The following is a 20,539-nucleotide window of genomic DNA, read 5'->3' as shown; positions in this document are numbered from 1 at the left end:
GCTGTGACCCAACCTGGCCAATCAGAGAGCTTTCCCGTGATCCCTCCTCTTCTCTCGCTGGTAATGGAGATGTTAGATGTGATCCCAGCATTCCTAGCGACTGTGTCCCCCACAGTTTGGAGAAGGTTGAGAAAATGAATCTAGAAGATTCAGGGAACTATCTTGAATTTTCTTTGGGGACTCCTCCTTCACAGTGAAGGCAGTTCTGGCTCAATTATCTGTTAGGATCCTTACCCTCAGTGTTTCCATTGTGGCTCAGCAGGTTAAGAACCTGACTAGTGGAGTTCCCGTTGTGGCGCAGTGGTTAACGAATCCGACTAGGAACCATGAGGTTGCGGGTTCGATCCCTGGCCTTGCTCAGTGGGTTAAAGATCCGGCGTTGCTGTGAGCTGTGGTGTAGGTTGCAGACACGGCTCGGATCCTGCGTTGCTGTGGCTCTGGCGTAGGCCGGTGGCTACAGCTCCGATTAGACCCCTAGCCTGGGAACCTCCGTGTGCCATGGGAGCAGCCCTAGAAAAGGCAAAAAGACAAAAAAAAAAAAAAAAAAAAAAAAAAAAAAAAGAACCTGACTAGTATCCATGAGGATTTGGGTTTGATCCCTGGCCATGCTCAGTGGGTTAAGAATCTGGCATTGCCATGAGCTGTGGCATAGGTCACAGATGCAGCTCTTATCCCACATTGCTGTGGCTGTGGTGTGGGCTGACAGCTGTAGTTCTGATTCGATCCCTAGTCCAGGAACCCCATACACCAAAGCTGCAGCCCCCCCCCCAAAAAAAGAAATCTTCACCCTCACCTGCCCCAGGCAAGGGCATATGATCCAATATGATCAGACTTTCTCCCATGAAACTTTGGATCTTGAGCTGTGATACAAGAATTTCAGTGTTGGAACTGGGTCATCCTAACAGGGATGCCCTGGAGAGACTGTCCAATCGATCTAGAGCTAGCTCCAGATCCATCTAGATCCAATCCATCCTAGATCCAGATCCAACCTAGATCCAGATCCATCCTAGATCTAGATCCATCCTAGATCTAGATCCATCTAGATCCAGATCCATCTAGATCCAGATCCAACCTAGATCCAGATCCACCCCAGCTCCAGATCCATCCTAGATCTAGATCCATCCTAGCTCCAGATCCATCCTAGATCTAGATCCACCCTAGCTCCAGATCCATCCTAGATCCGATCCATCCTAGCTCCAGATCCATCCTAGATCCATCCACCCTAGCTCCAGATCCATCTAGATCTGATCCACCCTAGCTCCAGATCCATCTAGATCCGATCCACCCTAGCTCCAGATCCATCCTAGATCTAGATCCCTGCTTTCTGGCCAAAGACCAGCAGGTTTGCCCTGCTTTCTGGCCAAAGACCCAGCTCTTCAACTCTTTCTTTATTTCTCTGAGCTATTCCATCGTTCTATAATAAATTTCCTCTTATGCTAACCAAAGTTGTCATTTGCAACCAAAACACCTTGAGCTGATAAATCTTCAGTTACCTGTTGCCTCCCTCCTTTAAGGTCTCCCTGTCATGGAATTCCCATTACGGCTCATCCTCCATGAGAATGCAGGTTCGATACCTGGCCTCACTCGGTGGGTTAAGCATCTGGTGTTGCCGTGAGCTGTGGTGTAGGTCACAGACATGGCTCGGATCTGGCATGGCTGTGGCTGTGGTGTAGGCCAGCAGCTGCAGCCCTGATTCAACCCCTGGTCTAGGAACTTCCATAGGCCATGGGTGCATTTCTGGCTCCATTTCATCTGCCATCCCCTTGCTAATCTGTGATAAACTGGGACGGAAAATAAGCGATGTCTCACGAGAGAATTTTAGGAATGGTGTGACTCAGAGAAGTCGTTGCTAAAACTCATTGTTGGGAAGCAATTCTCTGTGGGTCTCCAGTGACTCTGCATGCCTTGCAAGCACAAGGACTGACTGCTGTTGTTATGAACCGTCTTTTTAAGCATGCTTGTGCAACAGCTTTGGAAGACAGAGATAGTGCGTGTTTGTTCTTGTCCGTAAGAGGTCTGGGTTCCTAAAACTCAGGGTTTCTCTCTTGTAACGCCATTCACCTCATGTGCAGGTGTCATCTTTGAATTGGCCTTTGGACACCGGCACAAATGCTGAGATCATGTTGACCAAAGTTTATGATTAATCAGGCATCAGATAACTCTCCAATTATAAGGAAGACTCAAAGGGTTGTGGGCTGAGTACTGGAAAGTAGGTTGAAGGTCAGCTGCGTGAAACTGTGCCTGCGGCGCTGTTGACTCCTCTGTGCGGGGGCTTTCTCACCAGCCTACCAGTCAGTTTCAGACCTGCCCCACTGAGACAAGCCGTTCTCATAGTCACCCTGGAGAAGCAGAGGTTTCGCTCCTTTTCAGGAGAATGGCAACAGCTGGGCAGTTTCATGGCTCAATCACTCCTACCATCTCTCCTGCCAACCTGAGAGCCATTCAGACAAGAACAGAATGTCTCCGTGTTTTGCAGCTGGTGCTGGCTGCTACAATGGCGCTGTGGCTCTTTGATAGAAAATTTCCTTGAGATAAATAAACTCACATGGGAAGCCACAGGTGAGGCATTAACTAATATTTGAGCTCTTCCTGCATGGGATTGGGTTTCTAATGTTGTTGCAGGTGATCTTTGGAAAATAAGAAACCTATCCAAAGAATTCTATAGATATTCTCAGCCCTGGAAAACTTACATGGAACTAGGTGAAGCCAAGGAGATGTTATTTTGATAATGAGGCAGCAAATACCCCAGGTTGAGGTGGATTCCTTTAAAAAAAACAAACAAACAATCAAACAAACAAAACCACTGTATGAGCCAAGCCCAAGAGAGCAGAAGGAAGCCAGAAAAGAACATGTCCATGGCTGCTGAGCCAGAGGGTTCCCAAGACCAGAGTAGGAGGTATCAGCCATGAGGATCTTTACCCAGCTGAAATTGTTGAACCAGCCAAAAGCATCACAGGTTCATTTGATGCAGCCATGAGCAGCTACCACCCTGTTTGAAACTAACACTCAATGTAAAGCTTTACTGTCCGGGGTGGCTCTTTCTCTCTGAATACCACCTCTCGCCTCTACCCTCATCTGAGCTGCCGACCGTACAGCTATTTGATGGGCCCTTCATGCTCCCTGCCAACCACAGTCATCTAGCGCTGGAGCAGCCGCCTCAAAAATTGACTTAAAAAGTCTCTTGTTCTGCTTCCCTCACCCTCTCCTGGTCCATGCCCTTTATAGTGGGGCAGTTTGGTCACTAAATGTTGCTGTCCGCAGAAATGGACCATTTCCTCTTAGCTGCTTTCGGGATAATGATCAGGACCGAAGGGATGGGAGGTGCTATAGACGTATCGTGACAATCTGAGATTTCTTCCTGATCATTCCTAGGCATGGCATGTCTTTTTCTCCCCTTATATTATGCCCAGGTCACCTTGGTTGGTGCAGATGGCAGCCTGGCCAAAAATGGGGCCTGGGAGACCCAAACTTAATTCAGATTCAGCCACCTGGATTCTCTAATTAGGCTGGTCCTAGATCATAAGGATAATTGCCACCCGGCTGAGCACACTGTCACCAAATCCCCATGCAGAGGCCCACACAGGCCGATGTGGGGGCCATAATGGGCCTGTATAAGTTGATCAAAATCTCCAAATATTGCACCTTTTTTTCTGAATAAAATGTCTGGATGTGATTAAGGGACAACTGCAAAAAAAGTGAAATTATCAGTAAGGGAATTGGACCTGCTGAATTTTGAATCAATGGAGCACAGACAACAACAGTGGCTGATATGGGAGAACTTTAGACCCTAAGACACACAGAGGAGAGATGGATTTGAGTGACGTTTGGTTTTCAGAATCACCCCTGGAGCCTTCTTCACGAAGGAACGCCTCCTGGCGATGTTCATGTGCCTTCGATTTTAGTGACGGCTCCATCTGTCATCCTCTGCCCAATGCCTCTGGCCATGATTTGACCATCGTCCCCCAGAGCCTTACTGAGAAGCCAATCAGAAGCGGGGGCAGGGGTGGTGGTGTCCCCATCTCCTGCACCTTCATTAAAATACCTAACACCTCCAGATATTTTTCCTACCCCCAGTTTCATAACTAAGTCATTTCCTCTGATGGACAAGGGCCATCCAGTTGGTCATGGGGACCACAGGACCACAGGACCACAGGACATGTTGAGGGCTGACTGCCTTTAGGTGGTCCTAAAAAGAATGGCTAAACTCAAGTTTTAAAACTGTACTGGGACTGTTAAGGTTTAGCGGCTGGCCAAGAGCTTATGCTGGAGGCACCCCCGACAATTACAGACAACACTTTCTTTCCGTGAGCGTGATGTACTTCTTTTGTGGCATCCAGGCATTTGCCTCCCTGCCTTCTGAACACAAGTGACTTGCAGTTTGGCAGTGGTCATAAGAAATGTTCCAGAGTTTAAGGAAGAATCCTCAGTAGATCTTGTGGCCCTTAGAACGGCAGAGGTAGCTCCACAAAGAGGGCTACACTTGGTTACTCAGGAGAGGGTCCCAGAGAGACACCTGACTTGTCATTTACATAGTCTCTGTGTACTTATCTTTATGTCAGGAGGCATCCAGTTAGAAAAGGGTTCAAAACCAGCCCCTGACTTCAGGTGACGTCATCCACGGTGCTGCCCCAGCCTTGGAAGGCACTCAGGTTGACCTCCTCTCACTGATCAGGGTGGTTACAAACGAGAGAATTGCCCTGGATTTCCTCTTTGAGGCCCGAGACAGAGCCTCTGCCATCACCTACCATGTCATTCTGTCTCAGGCCAAGGGGAAAAATCAGTGTAAGAACTTGAGCAAAGTCACCTGACTTTCTAAGGTCGAACCTTGTGATATATGGAAATTTGTTCAGCTGCCTGGGTCTGGAATCCTGGGGGGCATGGTTGAGGTCAATACTACAGATTAGCCTCATTCTGCTCATTGGAATCCTTTTTTTTTTTTTTAAATTTGTTTTTTGTGCTTTTAGGGCCACAGGTGCGGCATATGGAAGTTCCCAAGTGAGGGGCCGAATCAGAAATGTAGCTACTGGCCCACACCACAACCACAGCAATTCAGGATCTGAGGATCTGAGCCACTTCTGTGACCTACACCACGGCTCACAGCCATGCCCGATCCTTAACCCACTGAGTGAGGCAATGGATCAACCTGCATCCTCATGGATTAGTCGGTTTCTTAACCTGCTGAGCCACACCAGAAACTCCTGGAGTCCTATTGATACCAGCTTAATTGAATGCCATACAAGACAAATTGGACTGATTTACTCTCAGCCTCTACTGGTCAGACTAATCTGAGAGGCCAATTGAGTAGAAGACTAATGGGAATTTTTTCAGAATCCAACATTATAGTCATGCTCATTGCCCAATGTGATAAATAGGCTATTTACTTCTGAGACAAAGAGCAGGTAGTTTTAGAATTCCCACTGTGGCTCAGCAGTAACAAACCCGACTAGTAATCATGAGGACACAGGTTCGATCCTTGGCCTTGCTCAATGGGTTAAGGATCCAGCATTGCCGTGAGCTGTGGTGTAGGTCACAGACTCAGCTCAGATCCCAAGTGGCTGTGGTGTAGGCTGGCAGCTGCAGCTCCGATTCTACCCCTAGTCTGGGAACCTCCATATGTTGCTGTGGGTGCGGCCCTAAAAAGCAAAAAATAAATAAATAAATAAAAGCAAGTAGTTTACTTTCCATTATAATATTTGGGTTTTTCTAAGTTCAGTGTTCCTCTCTTGTGATGAAACCCATTACATGTACAAGTGTCACCTGGCTGTTTCTGCATCATTCCATGGAAATTGGGGTCTGGGCAAGCAGCACAAATGCTCACACTTTGACAACTGCTATTGCTTTGAGTAATAAAGTCCTTTGTCTTTGACTCAGGAATCTCAAGTCTTCTGCCAACATCCATGAAATTGTGGGAGGTTGACTTAGCTTGCAAGTTGGGTAAAATATTTACAGTTCTCGACATCAATCTATCTTATTTATAATGCTTCTAATGGGTTAAATGCCTCCACCAAGTGAACTGGGAAAATTCTGTTCCTCTCCACATAGGAAAGAACAAATGAGGAATTAGGGGGACATTTGGTGTCCTTTGCAGCTTTCTCTGCACTTGTAGGCTTTGCCCATGCTCTTTAAACAGCCCCCTTGTAGAGGGCAAAATGACTTCAGTTGGCCTCTCCTCGCTCTGCCTCTTTCACCTTCTTGTGCCATCCTATTTCACCGCCGTGGCCTGTTCTTGCTCTCTGTCCACACGAGCTGTAGGCACTGCTGTTGGCGATCTGGTGCTTGTTCTCTACCATCGCTAACCTCCACAGCCGCATGATTTTCGGAGGGACTTCAAACACCAGGTAGACATTCACTTCCTTCCCAGCCCCAGCTTCAAAAGCGGAATTGATTGGCCCAAGAGTAACCCATTCACTTCCTTTGCCAATAGATCAATTCTGCTCAATGAGATGTCAGAGGAAGTCCAAGGAAGAATTTCTCCAAAATGTTACCTTTCCCTCTTAAAAGAAAGCCACAGAAAGAAACACATCCTCTTTCTAGATGTGCTGCTTGGAGATGCTGTACCCAGGTGCCACCAGCGAGAAGAGAAAGTCATTGCTGAGGGTGGCAGAACAGAGGTGATGACCGTATCGTGCTGCTCACGCCGTCACCTGTGACGCGCACTCTCCCTCTGGGCCTCTGGTTACGTGTGGTCTCACACACTTCTTAAATGTTTAACTCTGTTGCAGGAGGGGACTCTATTACTTGTTACCATATGCTAAGTTCCTTAAGAAATGCTTGTAGTTAAGGCTTATTACAAAGCTATAGGTTCGTTGCTTCTCTCACTTTGAAGATATGAAAACAGAGGTACAGAGATTAAATACTTGCCCCGGTCACACAGCTGGTTAGGTTACAAAGCTAGGATTTGAACTCAGATCTTAGAGTTCCCAGACAGAGTCTCTATCACTTCTCTCTAGGCTGTTTCTTACAGCCTAAAGCAACGGGTCCAGCTGATGCTAACGACACTTGGCTTCTCAAGGCTACTTCAACGGACACTTCAGCTTTGGAACCCTTTGTCCCCCAAGTGTGTGGCTGCAGGCCAGCTTCGCCTCCCATGCCCATCTTAAGGGCCCACTGCTTGCCTGAGAGAGGAGGTCAGATGTTAATATCTAACCTCATTTCCTGTTCGAACATTGGGAAAGGCCGCCAGAAGTTAACATGTGAGCTCTCCTTTCGTATTTTGTTTATTCTAAGCTGCTATTATGTAGAGCAAATACCACATTTTAAGAGAGACCCTTTGCTCTTAAAATCTGGTTGGCAGCGATTGGGGCTTTTATATTTGTCTTGTTGCCATTGAGGAAATTGATAGGTAGCTCCTCAAATTTTTCAGGAATATATATATATATATATATATATATAGAGAGAGAGAGAGAGAGAGAGAGAGAGAGTATATATGTAAGTATATATGTATATATTTTTTGCTGTTTTAAAAAAGTTTTTTTTTAACCAAAGTGTATATGGTCCTAAGAAACTCTTGCCTCTAGCAAAGCCTTATATATTCTTCTCCTAATTGAATCATTTGACAAACAGCGTGGTTTCCCCCACATTATATTATTATTATTATAGCAAGAGGGACATAATCAATAGGGAGGATCGATCAATTTCCCCCTCCTTTCCCTGCCCTTCACCCCGAGAAGTCCCTTCCCCTCTTCTCCTTGACAAACAGCACAGTTACCCCCACTTTCTCTCCCACCCATGATCAGGGGAAAATCTGACTTTTCATCAAGACACATCTGCAGCTCATTTTCTCCACCCAGCACTACTATCAATAATCTGTCAAATAAAGTTCCAGGTAAAATTATTATTTTTTTAATCATCAGAGAAACTGGGGGAGGAGTGGCCGCTGTGGTGCAGCAGTTTGAGGATCTCACATTGTCTCTGCAGCTGATGCATTGCAGCTGCAGCTTGGATCCAACCCCTGCCCTGGGAACTTCCATATGCGGCTGGTGCAGGAAAAAAAAAAAGAGAGAGAGAGAGAGAGAAGATAAAGCAGCGGGGGAAAGGTGAAAGGGGTTTTAGGTCTGGGACAGAGGATGTCAATCGGTGGCTCTGTCTGATGAAGTCAGGAGTACTGTTGCTTAATCCTGGGGCAGTGCCCCTCCATGCTGGTGAGTTTGAAGTCATCTAGTGAGAGTCTATGGTAGAAATACTGAGCAGCTGATTTTGAGATTTTTCTGAACCGGAGGTGTGTTACTGAATGAAATGGAGGTAGGAAGACTTCACATCTGAGAAATGCTAAAATGTTCAAAGATCTGCTCCTATCTAAACACAAGGACATGGTTTTTTCCCCCTAAAATCTGTTGTGTTATAAACATCTGAAGCTTCTTTTTCATAAGATACTAAATGAAGCAGATGGTTCATACTGATCTGAATTTAGAGTTCAAAAAACTATAAAATCTTTTCTCTAACTCACACTGAGCTTTGAAGATAAAGATCAGAGCCTTTTGAGGTTTCATTTTTATATGGCTAGCTAAATAAGGCAATGCTCAAAGAGGGTTAGGATTTTTCTTCATATACACAGTGGAAGAAATTATCTGTTTTACATTTTAAAAATTCAAGTGTTCTTTCCTCTAGACAAAAGGGCAAGAGAGAGAGAAATAATAGGTATCAGAAAAAAGATGAAAAAACTACAATCTTGAGAGGCTTATGCATTCTGATTTAGTGCTTTGCTGTCTGAGAGCCCTCAATTTCTGAACAGAAGGGTTCAATGCCAAGGAAATGATCAGGGTGATGTGTTTATCTTTTCAGATAAGCTACTAATCCTCATTTTAGATAAGTATTTATTTAGTTAATCCTATAATAATATCATTTTTAGGAGTTCCTGCTGTGGCTCAGAGGTAATGAACCTGACTAGTATCCATGAGGATGCAGGTTCAACCCCTGGGCTCGCCCTGTGGGTTAAGGATCCGACATTGCCTGAGCTGTAGTATGGATCGCAGACATGGCTTATATCCTGTGTTGCTGTGGCTGTGGTGTAGGCTGGCAGCTGTTACAGCTCTGATTCAACCCCTAGCCTGGGAATTTCCAGATGCCAAATGTGCAGCCATAAAAAGCAAAAAAAAAAAAAAAAAAAAAAGTATATATATATAATTTTTAGTATGATTTTAAAAGCAACATATGTGACCATATATGGCAAAGCCACAGCCAACATCATAGTCATCAGTGAAAAGCTGGAAAGCATTTTCTCTAAGATCAGGAACACACAAGGATGCCCACTCTCACAACTTTCATTCCATATAGTATTGGAAGTCCTAGCCACAGCAATCAAACAAGGAAAAGAAATAAAAGGAATCCAAACTGAAAAGGAAGAAGTGAAACTGTCACTGTTTGTAAATGACCTAATACTCTATATAGAAAATCCTAAAAATGTTACCAAAAAAACCTACTAGAACTAATAAATGAATCTGGTAAAGTTGCAGGATATAAAATTAATATACAAAAATCTGTTGCATTCCTATACACTAATAACAAACTATCAAAAAGAGAAATTAAGAAAACAATCCCATTTACAATTGTATCAAAAAGAATAAAATACTAGGAATAAATCTAACCAAAGAGGTAAAAGATTTATACTCAGAAAACTAAAACACATTGATGAAAGAAACTGAAAACAACACAAACAAATGGAAAGATATACTGTACTCATATACTGAAATAACTAATAATTGTACTACCTAAGTCTATCTACAGATTCAATGCAATTCCTATCAAAATGTAAACTGCATTTTCCACAGAACTAGAACAAATAATTCTAAAATTCGTGTGGAAACACAGAAGACCTCAAATAGTCGAAGCAATCTTGAGAAAACGAAGCTGAAGGTATCATAGTCCCTGACTTCAGACTATATTACAAAGCTGCAGTAATTGACACAGTATGGTATGGGCACAAAAACAGACACACAGATCAATGAAACGGAATAGAGAGCCCAGAAATAAACCCACACTTGATGATCAACTAATCTATAGCAGGAGTTCCTACCATGGCTCAGTGGAAATAAATCTGACTATTATCCAGGAGGACACAGGTTCCACCCCTGGCCTCCCTCAGTGGGTTAAGGATCCAGCACTGCTGTGAGTTGTAGTGTAGTTTGCAGATGTGGCTCGGATCTGGCATTGCAGTGGCTGTGGTAGAGGCCAGCAGCTACAGCTTCAATTTGACCCCTAGCCTGGGGTATGGTCCTAAAAAGACAACAAACAAACAAACAAATAAAAACAACTAATCTACAACAAAGGAGGCAAGAATATGCAATGGGAAAAAGACAGTCTCCTCAATAACTATGCTAAGAAAATTGGATATCTACATGCAAAAGAATAAAACTGAACTACTTTCTCACTTCATATTTTTAAAAAAATAAATTCGAGGAGTTCCCGTCATGGTGCAGTAGAAGAGAATCCAACTAGGAACCATGAGGTTGTGGGTTCAATCCCTGGCCTCGCTCAGTGGGTTGAGGATCCAGCATTGCTGTGAGCTGTGGTGTAGGTCACAGATGCAGCCTGGAACCCGGGTTGCTGTGGCTGTGGTGTAGGCAGGCAGCTACAGCTCCAACTGGACCCCTGGCCTGGGAACCTCCATATGCCACCTAAAAGGCAAAGGCAAAGACAAAATAATAATAATAATAATAATAATAATAATAATAATAAATGAACTCAAAATGGATAAAAACTTTAAGACCTGAAATCATAAAACTTTTAGAAGAAAACAACGGCAGTATGTTCTTTGACATTGGTCTTAGTAACATTTTTTTGGACTTGCCTCCTCAGGCTAGGGAAGCAAAAGCAAGGATAAACAAATAAGACAAAATCAAACAAAAAGCTTTTGTACAGCAAAGGAAACTGTCAACAAAGTGAAAAGGCAACCTACTAAATGGAAGAAGCTATCCAATAAGGGGTTAATTTCCAACATAAACAAAAAACTCATTCAACTCAACATCAAAAACAAACAACCTGATTATGGTATGAGCAAAGCACCTGAATAAATATTTTTCCAATGGAAGTACACCAGAGTTCCTGTGGTAGCGCGGTGGAAATGAATCAGACTGATATCCGTGAGGATTCAGATTTGATCCCTGGTCTTGCTTTTGCTGTGAGCTGTGGTGTAGGTCACAGATGCAGCTCGGATCCTGCATTGCTATGACTGTGTGTAGGCTGGCAGCTGCAGCTCCAATTTGACTCCTAGCCTGGGAACTTCCATATGTCATGGGTGCCGCCCTAAAAGACAGGAAGAAAAAAGAGGATATACAGATTGCCAACAGACACATGAAGAGATGTCAGTGTTACTAGTCATCAGGGAAATGAAAATTAAATCCCCATTGAGATGCCATCACACACCTGTCAGAATGACTCTCATCAAAAAGACAACAAATAGCAAGTGTTGGTGAGGATGTGGAGAAAAGGGAACGCTCACGAACTGTGAGTGAAGTTGTAAATTCCATAGCAGCCACTATGGAAAACAGTACAGAAGCTCCTCAAAAAATTAAACATAAACTACCCTATGATCCAACAATGTCATTTCTGGACATTTACCCAAAGAAAGCAAAAATACTAATTCAAGAAGATACACATACCCCAATGTTCGTAGCAGCATTATTTACAAATCTGTATGCCAATGTCAAGTCAATATGGAGCACACCTGGAACGAATATAACATTGTATGTTGACTATATTTCAATTTTTAAAAAGCAACTCATGTTTAATATAAAGAAAAAACATTCTTCATTGAAACAATAAACATTTTAAAGATCCTATTGTATTTGTATACTAGGAATGCAATACTCAACAAAAACAGACAAAGTCTCTGTTCTCATGGAGTTTAGAATGAATGGAAAGTACATTTATTCATTCAACAAATATATATTGAGCATCTGCTTTTATAGCATCTGCTTTTTGTAGAAATTTGCCTGTATTTATACTTCACTGTTAGCTTTTGATAAGTAAGTAGGTGGAGAGCAAGTAGGAAGTTGATAGATCGATGGATCAATGAAAGATCGATCAATGATAGATAGATAGACAGATAGAATGATCCCACTTTCAGATCTCATGGACAGCCATGTTCGGGGCCACCAGCTAGCCCTAGAAGCACTTCAGATCTGACCCCTGAACCTCCGGCCTCCCCCTGGACCCATTGACTCAACTCGCTACATGTGATCACACAAACCCACATTCAGCACACGCTTATATAGGTGAATATGAAACAAAAGCTTCACAGAAGTTAACCTTAGTACATAGGATCCATATTTTTCCTCTACTCTATTTTGCCATTTTATTAAAAAGCACTGGTTGTGATGCCTTAGTGATTAACACCTGTAGTTTGAAAGCCACCGCTCTAAACTTTGGCCAGTTTTTCTATTTAGGCCTCCAAGTCACAGGCAGTCTGAATATGCCCCATTTCCTTGGGCAGCAGGGATAAAGATTACTCCTTTTAAAGTGCTGGCCACCTTTTGAGGCCCAGGGGCCTCGGCCCACACTCAGAAAGTTACTCTCCGAGGTTTAAAGTGATGGACGCTTCAGCAAGGCCCTAGCCTCACCCTTGCACGAGGGGTTTCAAGGCTCTAACGCCCTCTCTCAGAGTGAGAACCTGCCCGCACCGATCTCAAGCGATTTCCTGACACAACTCTTGCTAAAGAGAAAAAATAACTTCTGATCTCTTCTGACCTCAACAATAACAATCAGGTACTGCTTTTAAAAATTATGTAATATTTGAGATTAAAATAGCAGTGTCCTTTGGGGGCATGGTGACTTGTGGTTACATGGGTGTGTTCATTTCGTCCAGTTCAGTGCCTACCGTTCGATCCCCAGAACGACACTCTGATCCTATATGCCCATCAAGAACTAAGCTATAATTACATCGCGGAATGTTCACACAACAGAATACTATACAGTAATAGGAGCAAAGAAATGATCATTTGTTATTACATGCAGGCGATGAATCTCAGAACATGATGGTAAGGCAAGATGTCAAATACGTAATAGCATGCGCGGCAGCCTTCCATTGGCACGAGGTACCAAGCAGGCACAGCTCATCTGTGCCCTTGGACGTCAGGATGGTTGGTCGTTTGGCACATAATGACAAGAAGGGAGCACAAAGATGTCCAAAGTCTGGGAAAAGTTCTGTTTCATGATCAAGGGGCTGGTTACATGCATGTGCTGCTTGTGAAAACACACAGTAGCTTGAGAACTGCAACAGCTGTAAGGATGGAGAGTTTGCATTTCTGCGAGGCTGATGACTGGGACGAGGTCACATATTCCTGAAGTGGCAGAGGCAGGTTTCAATCCAGGTCGCCTGCCTCCAGCGCCCAGGTGTACAGCCTTCTGGGGAACTCCTGTTACTCAGTAGCATTCGGTGTTGTCAGTTTTTGGATTGGGGCCATTTTAACGGGCGTGCAGTGCCCTTACCACTCTAGGCACCCTCTTTCGTGGTGTATGTTCCTCGCGTACCTGAGGAGAATCTGTATTCTACTACAGTTGAGTGGAGGGTTCTGTAAATATCCGTCAGATCTTGTTGGTTGACCCTCTGGTGGAGTTCTGCATCTTACCTAGTTTTCTGGCTAGTTATTCGATCCATTGTTGAGAGAGGGGTGTCAAAGTCTCCAACTGTACTTGTGAACTTGTCTAATTCTTTTCCAGGCCTATCGGTTTTTGCTTCACATATTTTGTAGCTCTGATCTTTGTGCCTGCATTTGTTTCAATACACAGGCTGTGGAGAGAGACTTAGTTAAAATAAGGACATGAACTTTGCTCTATGGGGTAATAAGCTGACACGATTCTTAAGCATAGCAAGTTCCAAAGGGCTTTCTTCACTGGATAAATCACCACTTCCCAGACCTCTCTCAATATTGCTGTTTTCTGTTGAAATCTCTGAAATGAATCTCTTATGACACAAGTCTCCAATTCTATAATGTCATTTATTTATTTATTTATTTTTGTCTTTTTGCCATTTCTTGGGCCATTCCCGCGGCATATGGTGGCTTCCAGGGTAGGGGTCTAATCAGAGCTGTAGCTGCCAGCCTATGCCAGAGCCACAGCAACACGGGATCTGAGCCCTGTCTGCAACCTACACCACAGCTCACGGCAATGCCGGATCATTAACCCACTGAGCAAGGGCAGGGATTGAACCCACAATCTCATGGTTCCTACTCGGATTCGTTAACCACTGTGCCACGATGGGAACTCCTGTAATATCATTTATTATATTATCTTGAAGTGGAGTTAGCCCCAAGTTTCTTAGTTAGAGTTCTTAAAAATGAGTTTCTAAATGAGAACTGATGAACTCCTAATTTAAACAAACAAAAAACCAGTAAAAGAAATATCACTGTCATATGTTATCTCTAACTTTTCCTAGACTACGTCTCCTACTTCCACATAAGTAAATTGTCACTTACACTGAAAAAGGTATAATGCTAAAGTTGTAAATATCTTTCAGAAGGATGGATTTCCTTTCTTGTCATGCCTGGGGAGGAAGAAATTTTCCTCTCCCCTTCTAGGTTCTTCTGACTGGTCTAAGGATTAAATTGACATGAGACAGATTAAGAGAAGGAAATCACACAGAAGTTTAATAACTTGTGCACATGGGAGTGACTCAGGAAAACTGAGTAATAGCACTGGGAGCTGTATCTGGTCACTTATGATTGAGTATGATCATGTGAGCACAAATAATGTATACATGTGTGTACAGGAGAAAATTGACAAAACACTGTAAACCAGCTATAATGGAAAAAATAAAAATCATTATTTAAAAAAAAGAGAAGAAAAGAAAACTGAGCCAATTAAACTCCTACCTTAAACACCATCCTCAGCTAAAGACAAAGAGCATGTCGGGGTAGAGGTTTAGGACTTCACGGGGGAGGGAGGCGATTCACATGGAGATGGAAAAGCAGATGTTTGGGAAACAAATATTGGCTGGGCCCCGTGGAGACCACAGGACACAGAGTGGACTCTGATCTCTGGGTCCTGCCTGGTTACCTCACCACACTTAGCCGGTTTCTTTTTAGATATCTTTGGTCATAACTCTATTCCAAAAGCAGGCCTTTACTTAAATTCTTTAGGCAGGTAACGGGGAGGCAAAAGAAAGACTTCCCTTTCTTTTTTTTTTTTTTGGCCATGCCCAAGGCATGCAACCAAACCAGAGCCCCAGCAGTGACAATGCTGAATCCTTAACCACTAGGCCAACAGGGACTCCAGGAAAAAACCTCCTGAGTCTTCTATTTCCTGACTGTCTTCGGCTCAAAATAACCAGCATGCCAAAGAGACATTTTAGGGAGGCAAATTTTGCTCCCCTATATGTGACAATGACACAATAAGTGTTTTTAATATAAATATATATGTGCGATGTGCCATCCTTGCGACTTTTTTGCTTTCTCGTTTACTATAATATTCTTTAGGAAATGAGTTTAAACTGTGGACAGAGTATTTGTATTGAATTTGAAGTCAGAAGAAAGTTCTGGATAGCAGGGGTGGGAGGCCTTAGTGAGATCTCTTTCCCTAGCTTCCCTTTAAAAACACACCTCAAGTTCCAGTTGTATCTCAGCAGAAACAACTCCAACTAGTATCTATGAGGATGCAGGTTCGATCCCTGGCCTCACTCAGTGGGTTAAGGATCCTGCATTGTTGTGGATATGGTGTAGGCTGGTGGATACAGCTCTGATTAGACCCCTATCTTGGGAACTTCCCTATGCTGCCGGTGTGGCCCTCAAAAGCAACATAATAATAATACTAAAATAAAACCCTACCTGTCTGGGCTTAATGTGGTCAGGGGGCCTGACTGTATCAGGCCCCTCTTGTAAACAGCCGTGCTGCCATGACCAGAGCCTCTCAAGCTTCAACCAGCTTTGTCAGATCTTCTCTCCTGCTAACACAAGGGAGACCCCTGGGGACCAGTCCTCCGAAGAGTAGTTAACTCTCCAAGTATCGAACCGTGTCCAAGAGAGGTCAGGAAGCTATGGATAAATGCTTCCCTCTTCCTCCCCAAGTGAATAGTTTTGAGGCATATAGAGCATAATTCTCAAAAGATTCTCAAAAGTAACTGGTTGCCCTTAAGAATAACCCACCCATGGGGATAATGCATTCCCATGTTGGTTTTCTCTTCTTCTCTTTTAACTCTCTTCTCATTCCATGCTCCCAAGCCTCATGTCTCCACATCAACTAACTGCACCCATGCCTTTGTCTCAGGCTCAATTAGTGGCCAAGACAGCAACCTTCAGGCACTTCTCTTTGGCCCTGTTACTGAGTGGCTATCAGTGTGATTAATGTCAGTGATGATTGTTACAGGTCTTTGTTGATCTCCTAATGTAATCTCAGCTCTTTTTTCCTTCAAATTAAAGTATCCTATTCTCAGCAAAATTCTCAGTAGACAACGGCAGGTGTCTACTGATTAGGATACTGGTTTCTCAGTGGGTGGGTGGACATCTAAGCCAAGGGGCCACGGGCTAAAAAAGAAAAGGGGAACAAACCGGTATCTTTATTCTCAATAATAGGCATGATAATTTCCATTTTTCAACTAACAATATACTGATGCCCAGAACATTTAAGGAATTTGCTGGTGGTTACACAGGGACTGAGTCTAAACCTGGGCTTGTTTCCTCTTTACTCCAAACACAGCCTTTTGGTCCCATGTCATCCAGGACGCCATATTTTCAAATTTTGGATGACTGTTTTGTGCTGAGCTCCAAAGGATGCAGAGGTAAGGAAGCCAGAGGTTTTGCTTTTAAGACATTCACAGCCTTAAAAATCTCAAAATGCTTCCATTTAAACATGAGTGGCGCCAGGCCAATTCTTAACTCTCAGCTGAAAGAATCACAGGAGGAGGAAAACCAGTGAAAAGCTGGATTGTCTTCAGACTGTGTTGATGAATGATTCCATGAAATATTAAGTTAGGAAATGGTCTGTAATTTATGCTACATTAAAAAGAAATGACATGTTTCTTTAAATAGCCAGTCTTTCTAACGCATTTAAAATGTCATTTGATTTAAAAAGTTAGATGTTCTGTAGGTTTGGGGGGAAATGCATACTTCGTTTTCAAAGCCCTTTAATCCTCTGGACCCAATGGCTGTGTTTAAGGAAGCACAGTCCTGACAAGGCTGCCTAATAGGCTGCCTGGTCACTGCTTGCCTTGCCTTTTCAGCAGGTGTTTTCCTTGGCATAAGGCCTCCCTTGTGGAAAATGCCTCATTCTGCCTGTCCTTGTATAACCCTTTCCCTCAAAGAAAACCCTGTCCCCACCCCTTCATACTTTGGCTCTTAAAGCCCAGGGTATATTTGAATCTTTCACTTCCTCTATAAGGTTCAGAGCCAGAGTCACAGCTGCCATAAAGCGCTCCTCCCTCAGTCCAAACTATGGCGATTCCCTCATCCTGAATGTAGCCACCTTTCATTTAAAACAGCAGAGCATAATGGCTAAGGCTTCAGGCTCTCGACTCAGCCTTCTAGATTCAGGCAAGATCTTTCATCTGTCTCAGCTTTAGTTTTTTCATCTGAAAATGGGGATTAAAAACAAACAAACAAACAAAAAAACCAACCAAAAAAACCCTCAAAGGGTAATACTTATAAAAGGGCTTGGAACAACCCAAATATCCACTAACAAACAAATGGACAAACAAAATGTCAGACAAGTATATAATGGAATATTTATTATTCAGCCTTACAAAGAAATGCAATTCTGATGCATGCTACGGAACAGATCAATTCTTGAGCCATTGCACTAAGTGAAATAAGCCAGGCACAAAAGGATAAATAGTGTATAATTCCACTCATCTGAGGTCCCCAGAATAGGAGACTACTAGAGACAGAAAGTACAACAGGAGTTACCAGGGGCCAGAGGAAGGAAAGAATGAGAAATTACTGTTTATCGGATACAGAGTTACGATTTGGGATGAGGAGGAAGTTCTGGAGATGAAAAGTGGTGCTGGTTGCACAGCAGTGTGAATGCGTGTCCTGCCACTGAACTGTACACTTAAAACTGGTTACATGGGGAGCTCCCATTGCGGCGCAGCGGAACAAATCTGACCAGTATCCTTGAGGTTGTAGCTTCGATCCCTGGCGTCGCTCAGTGGTTGGGGATCCAGCATGGCCGTGAGCTGTGGTGTAGGTTGCAGATGCAGCTCAGATCCCGCACTGCTGTAGCTGTGGCATAGGCTGGCTTCGACCCCTAGCCTGGGAACTTCCATATGTGGTGAACGAGGTCCTAAAAAGCAAAAGTAAAACACAATCAATAAAATAGTTAACTTATGGAGTTCCCTGGTGGCTCAGCAGGTTAAGTATCCGGCTTTGTCACTGTGGTGGCGCAAGTTCAATCCTTGGCCTAGGAACTTCCACATGCCACCAATGTGGCCCAAAAGGGGGGGGGGGATGAATACTGAGTTTTGTTATATTTATTATGCCACAAAATGATTGTTAAAAAGTATATTATACTACAATAAAAAATGTTTTTAAAGGAACAGGGTCTGAGGCACAGTACATTCTCTGTGTTATTTGCCGTATCTCTTTTGTTGCCTGACGTTGTTCTTAATGTTGGCACTTTCATGCCACATTCAGTTGGATGTCGTCTCTCCAGCTTCAGAGCAAGGACCATGTTACACTTTGGCTTGTACCTGCTGTACCTGCTGATGTCCTTGCATGTAGTTGGACCCTGTAAATCATTGACTGATTAGTACAGATTGCAATAACCTGTGTTAAAATAACACGACCCATGCTTTCATGCTTATGGAGGGGACCTTAGTGTTTTCTCTGTGGAGGGCAGTTAGCATAGTGACCAAGAGCCAGCATTTGGAGCCAGTCTGACCTAGATTTGAGTGTCAGTTTTGCCATTTCTTAGGCGTGTGCCTTTGCGAAAGTTAATGGTCTTCTCAGCTTCTGCTCACCTGCAATGGGACAAGTAATAGCTACTTTCCCATATTTTCTGTGTTGATAAAACTGAGATAACATACGTCGAGAACATGGCCAACCCAGAAACCCAATGAATAGCAGTTAATACAAATATTTCTTATCCCAAGTCATTCTGCTCTTTCAACGTCATCACCCTGAGAGTCAGTTTCTGAAACCGACCTTTCAATTAAAGCGAAACAACCACTTTTAGGAACGAAGGGTGGCTCAGAGCCCTTAGCGGAAGCAATGCTGGGTAAAATTAAAGACAAAAGCCTGGATCTCTCTCCAGAGTCCACAACAAAGACAGGAGCAAAGGAGCTATTGGCTCGCCCAGCCTTAAAGGCCAGTGAGCCCATAAAGACCAGGCATGCTGCTCAGAGGCTGAGCTCGGTGTGAATAAATGGTGGCCACTGCGGATGACTTTGCAGGCACACAGAACAGCAAACAGTGGAAGCCAGGAAGATGAAAGCCTGAAAATTGAGTTTTTCCTGTAGCAGATCTGTACCAGCTCTGAGCAGATTGAATTTTGTTCGCTCTGCAATATCTCATGGGTTTATTACAGAGTGAACGTGGGGGCATTCTCTCAGCCCAGGGGAAGGCAAGCGGTCCTACTTCAACATGAGTGTTGACGGGCAAAAGGAACTCTCTTGGAATTGACCTTCCAGGAAATCTAGAAGTGGAAAATGTGATCCTGGACTGGAATGAGACCTTGAAGTGACACAACCCTTGAAGTGACTCCGGAATATAAAGCAGAGAGAAAGAGAGCGAGCGAGGGAAGGCGAATGGAGAAGAAAGGAGGGGAGCAAACATGTCAAGAGAGCCCACTAGAGGGGAACCGTTACGGAAGAAAAAGAGGACCAGAGAACTGCGCTATGCCCTGACACAAGCACATCCCACCTGCTGGGCGGCCCTGTCACCAGCCCCGGCCACCTGTCGACATTCCTCTGACTGCCATGCACCCCGTGGTAGAAAGGCACCTGTATGTATCAGTCGCAGACTCAAACATGCCCAAATTCTATTTTCCTGCCCATGGAAAATATTTGTAGCCAATTTTCCAAATAACTTTGCATTTCAGAGCCTCTATGTCTGAGTTATGAGTCTTCTATCAGTCATGACCCACAGCTGGAGAAACGTTGCCCTAATCCACCTATCTGCAGGGGATGTTTATTGATGTCGCTAAGGACGTGTCTTGAATTTTTCATAAAATGTGAGGAAATACATACACACAGCTGCCAACAGACTTTATACTATATAACCGTAACTGTGAAAAACGACTGCAAAGATATTCAATAAAATGTGACAATGGTTAAATTCATGTTCTTCTTCACATTGAGTACATGTTTGTATCTCCCTCCCCTCTCTCCCTCCCTCTGTCTTTCTTTCTCTGTCTCTGTCTCTCTCCCTTTCTTGCTACGGGAGCCACTTCTCCCTTTTAAGCAAAACTCTCAGAGTCGGGGTGGCTGGGGGTCTTTGTGGGCTTAGCAGCGGTTAAGCTTCCTAAACGGTGGCCTCGAAGGCCATGATGAGCAATGAGCTCCTTAGAAGAAAGGTGTGATAACAATTTGGGTGATCCTGAATTACATTTTAATTTCATCATAGAAACAAGAAAAGTCTAAGAGTTTCATGAACACATTCTTACCTCAAAGCAAATG

The 20,539-nt window shown here is 43.7% G+C and overlaps 2 long non-coding RNA genes across 8 annotated transcripts in view; one reads left to right on the top strand and one right to left on the bottom strand.

Moving 5' to 3' along the window:
• Nucleotides 1–20,539, top strand: part of LOC102161678 — a 69,535-nt gene that overhangs the window by 13,394 nt on the left and 35,602 nt on the right. For 4 of the 7 annotated variants that reach the window (XR_002343596.1, XR_002343595.1, XR_002343594.1 and 1 more), the window contains exon 3: nt 16,627–16,708. The exons of 2 other annotated variants lie outside the window; for them this stretch is intronic. This is a non-coding gene — a long non-coding RNA (uncharacterized LOC102161678). Of the gene's footprint in view, nt 1–16,626; nt 16,709–19,449; nt 20,199–20,539 lie in introns of those variants that run through there. One more of the 7 variants, XR_002343599.1, reaches the window with a different exon arrangement.
• LOC106510223 lies at nt 12,917–16,620 on the bottom strand. Its single transcript, XR_001308524.2, has 2 exons — nt 14,808–16,620; nt 12,917–13,726 (listed from the first exon to the last, which is right to left on the bottom strand). It is a non-coding gene; the product is annotated as an uncharacterized LOC106510223 (long non-coding RNA).

Source organism: Sus scrofa, chromosome 4 (assembly GCF_000003025.6).
Source record: "Sus scrofa isolate TJ Tabasco breed Duroc chromosome 4, Sscrofa11.1, whole genome shotgun sequence".
NCBI lineage: Eukaryota > Metazoa > Chordata > Mammalia > Artiodactyla > Suidae > Sus > Sus scrofa.
The sequence above is the reverse complement of the archived record's forward strand: the minus strand, read 5'-3'. Positions and strand labels throughout refer to the sequence as shown.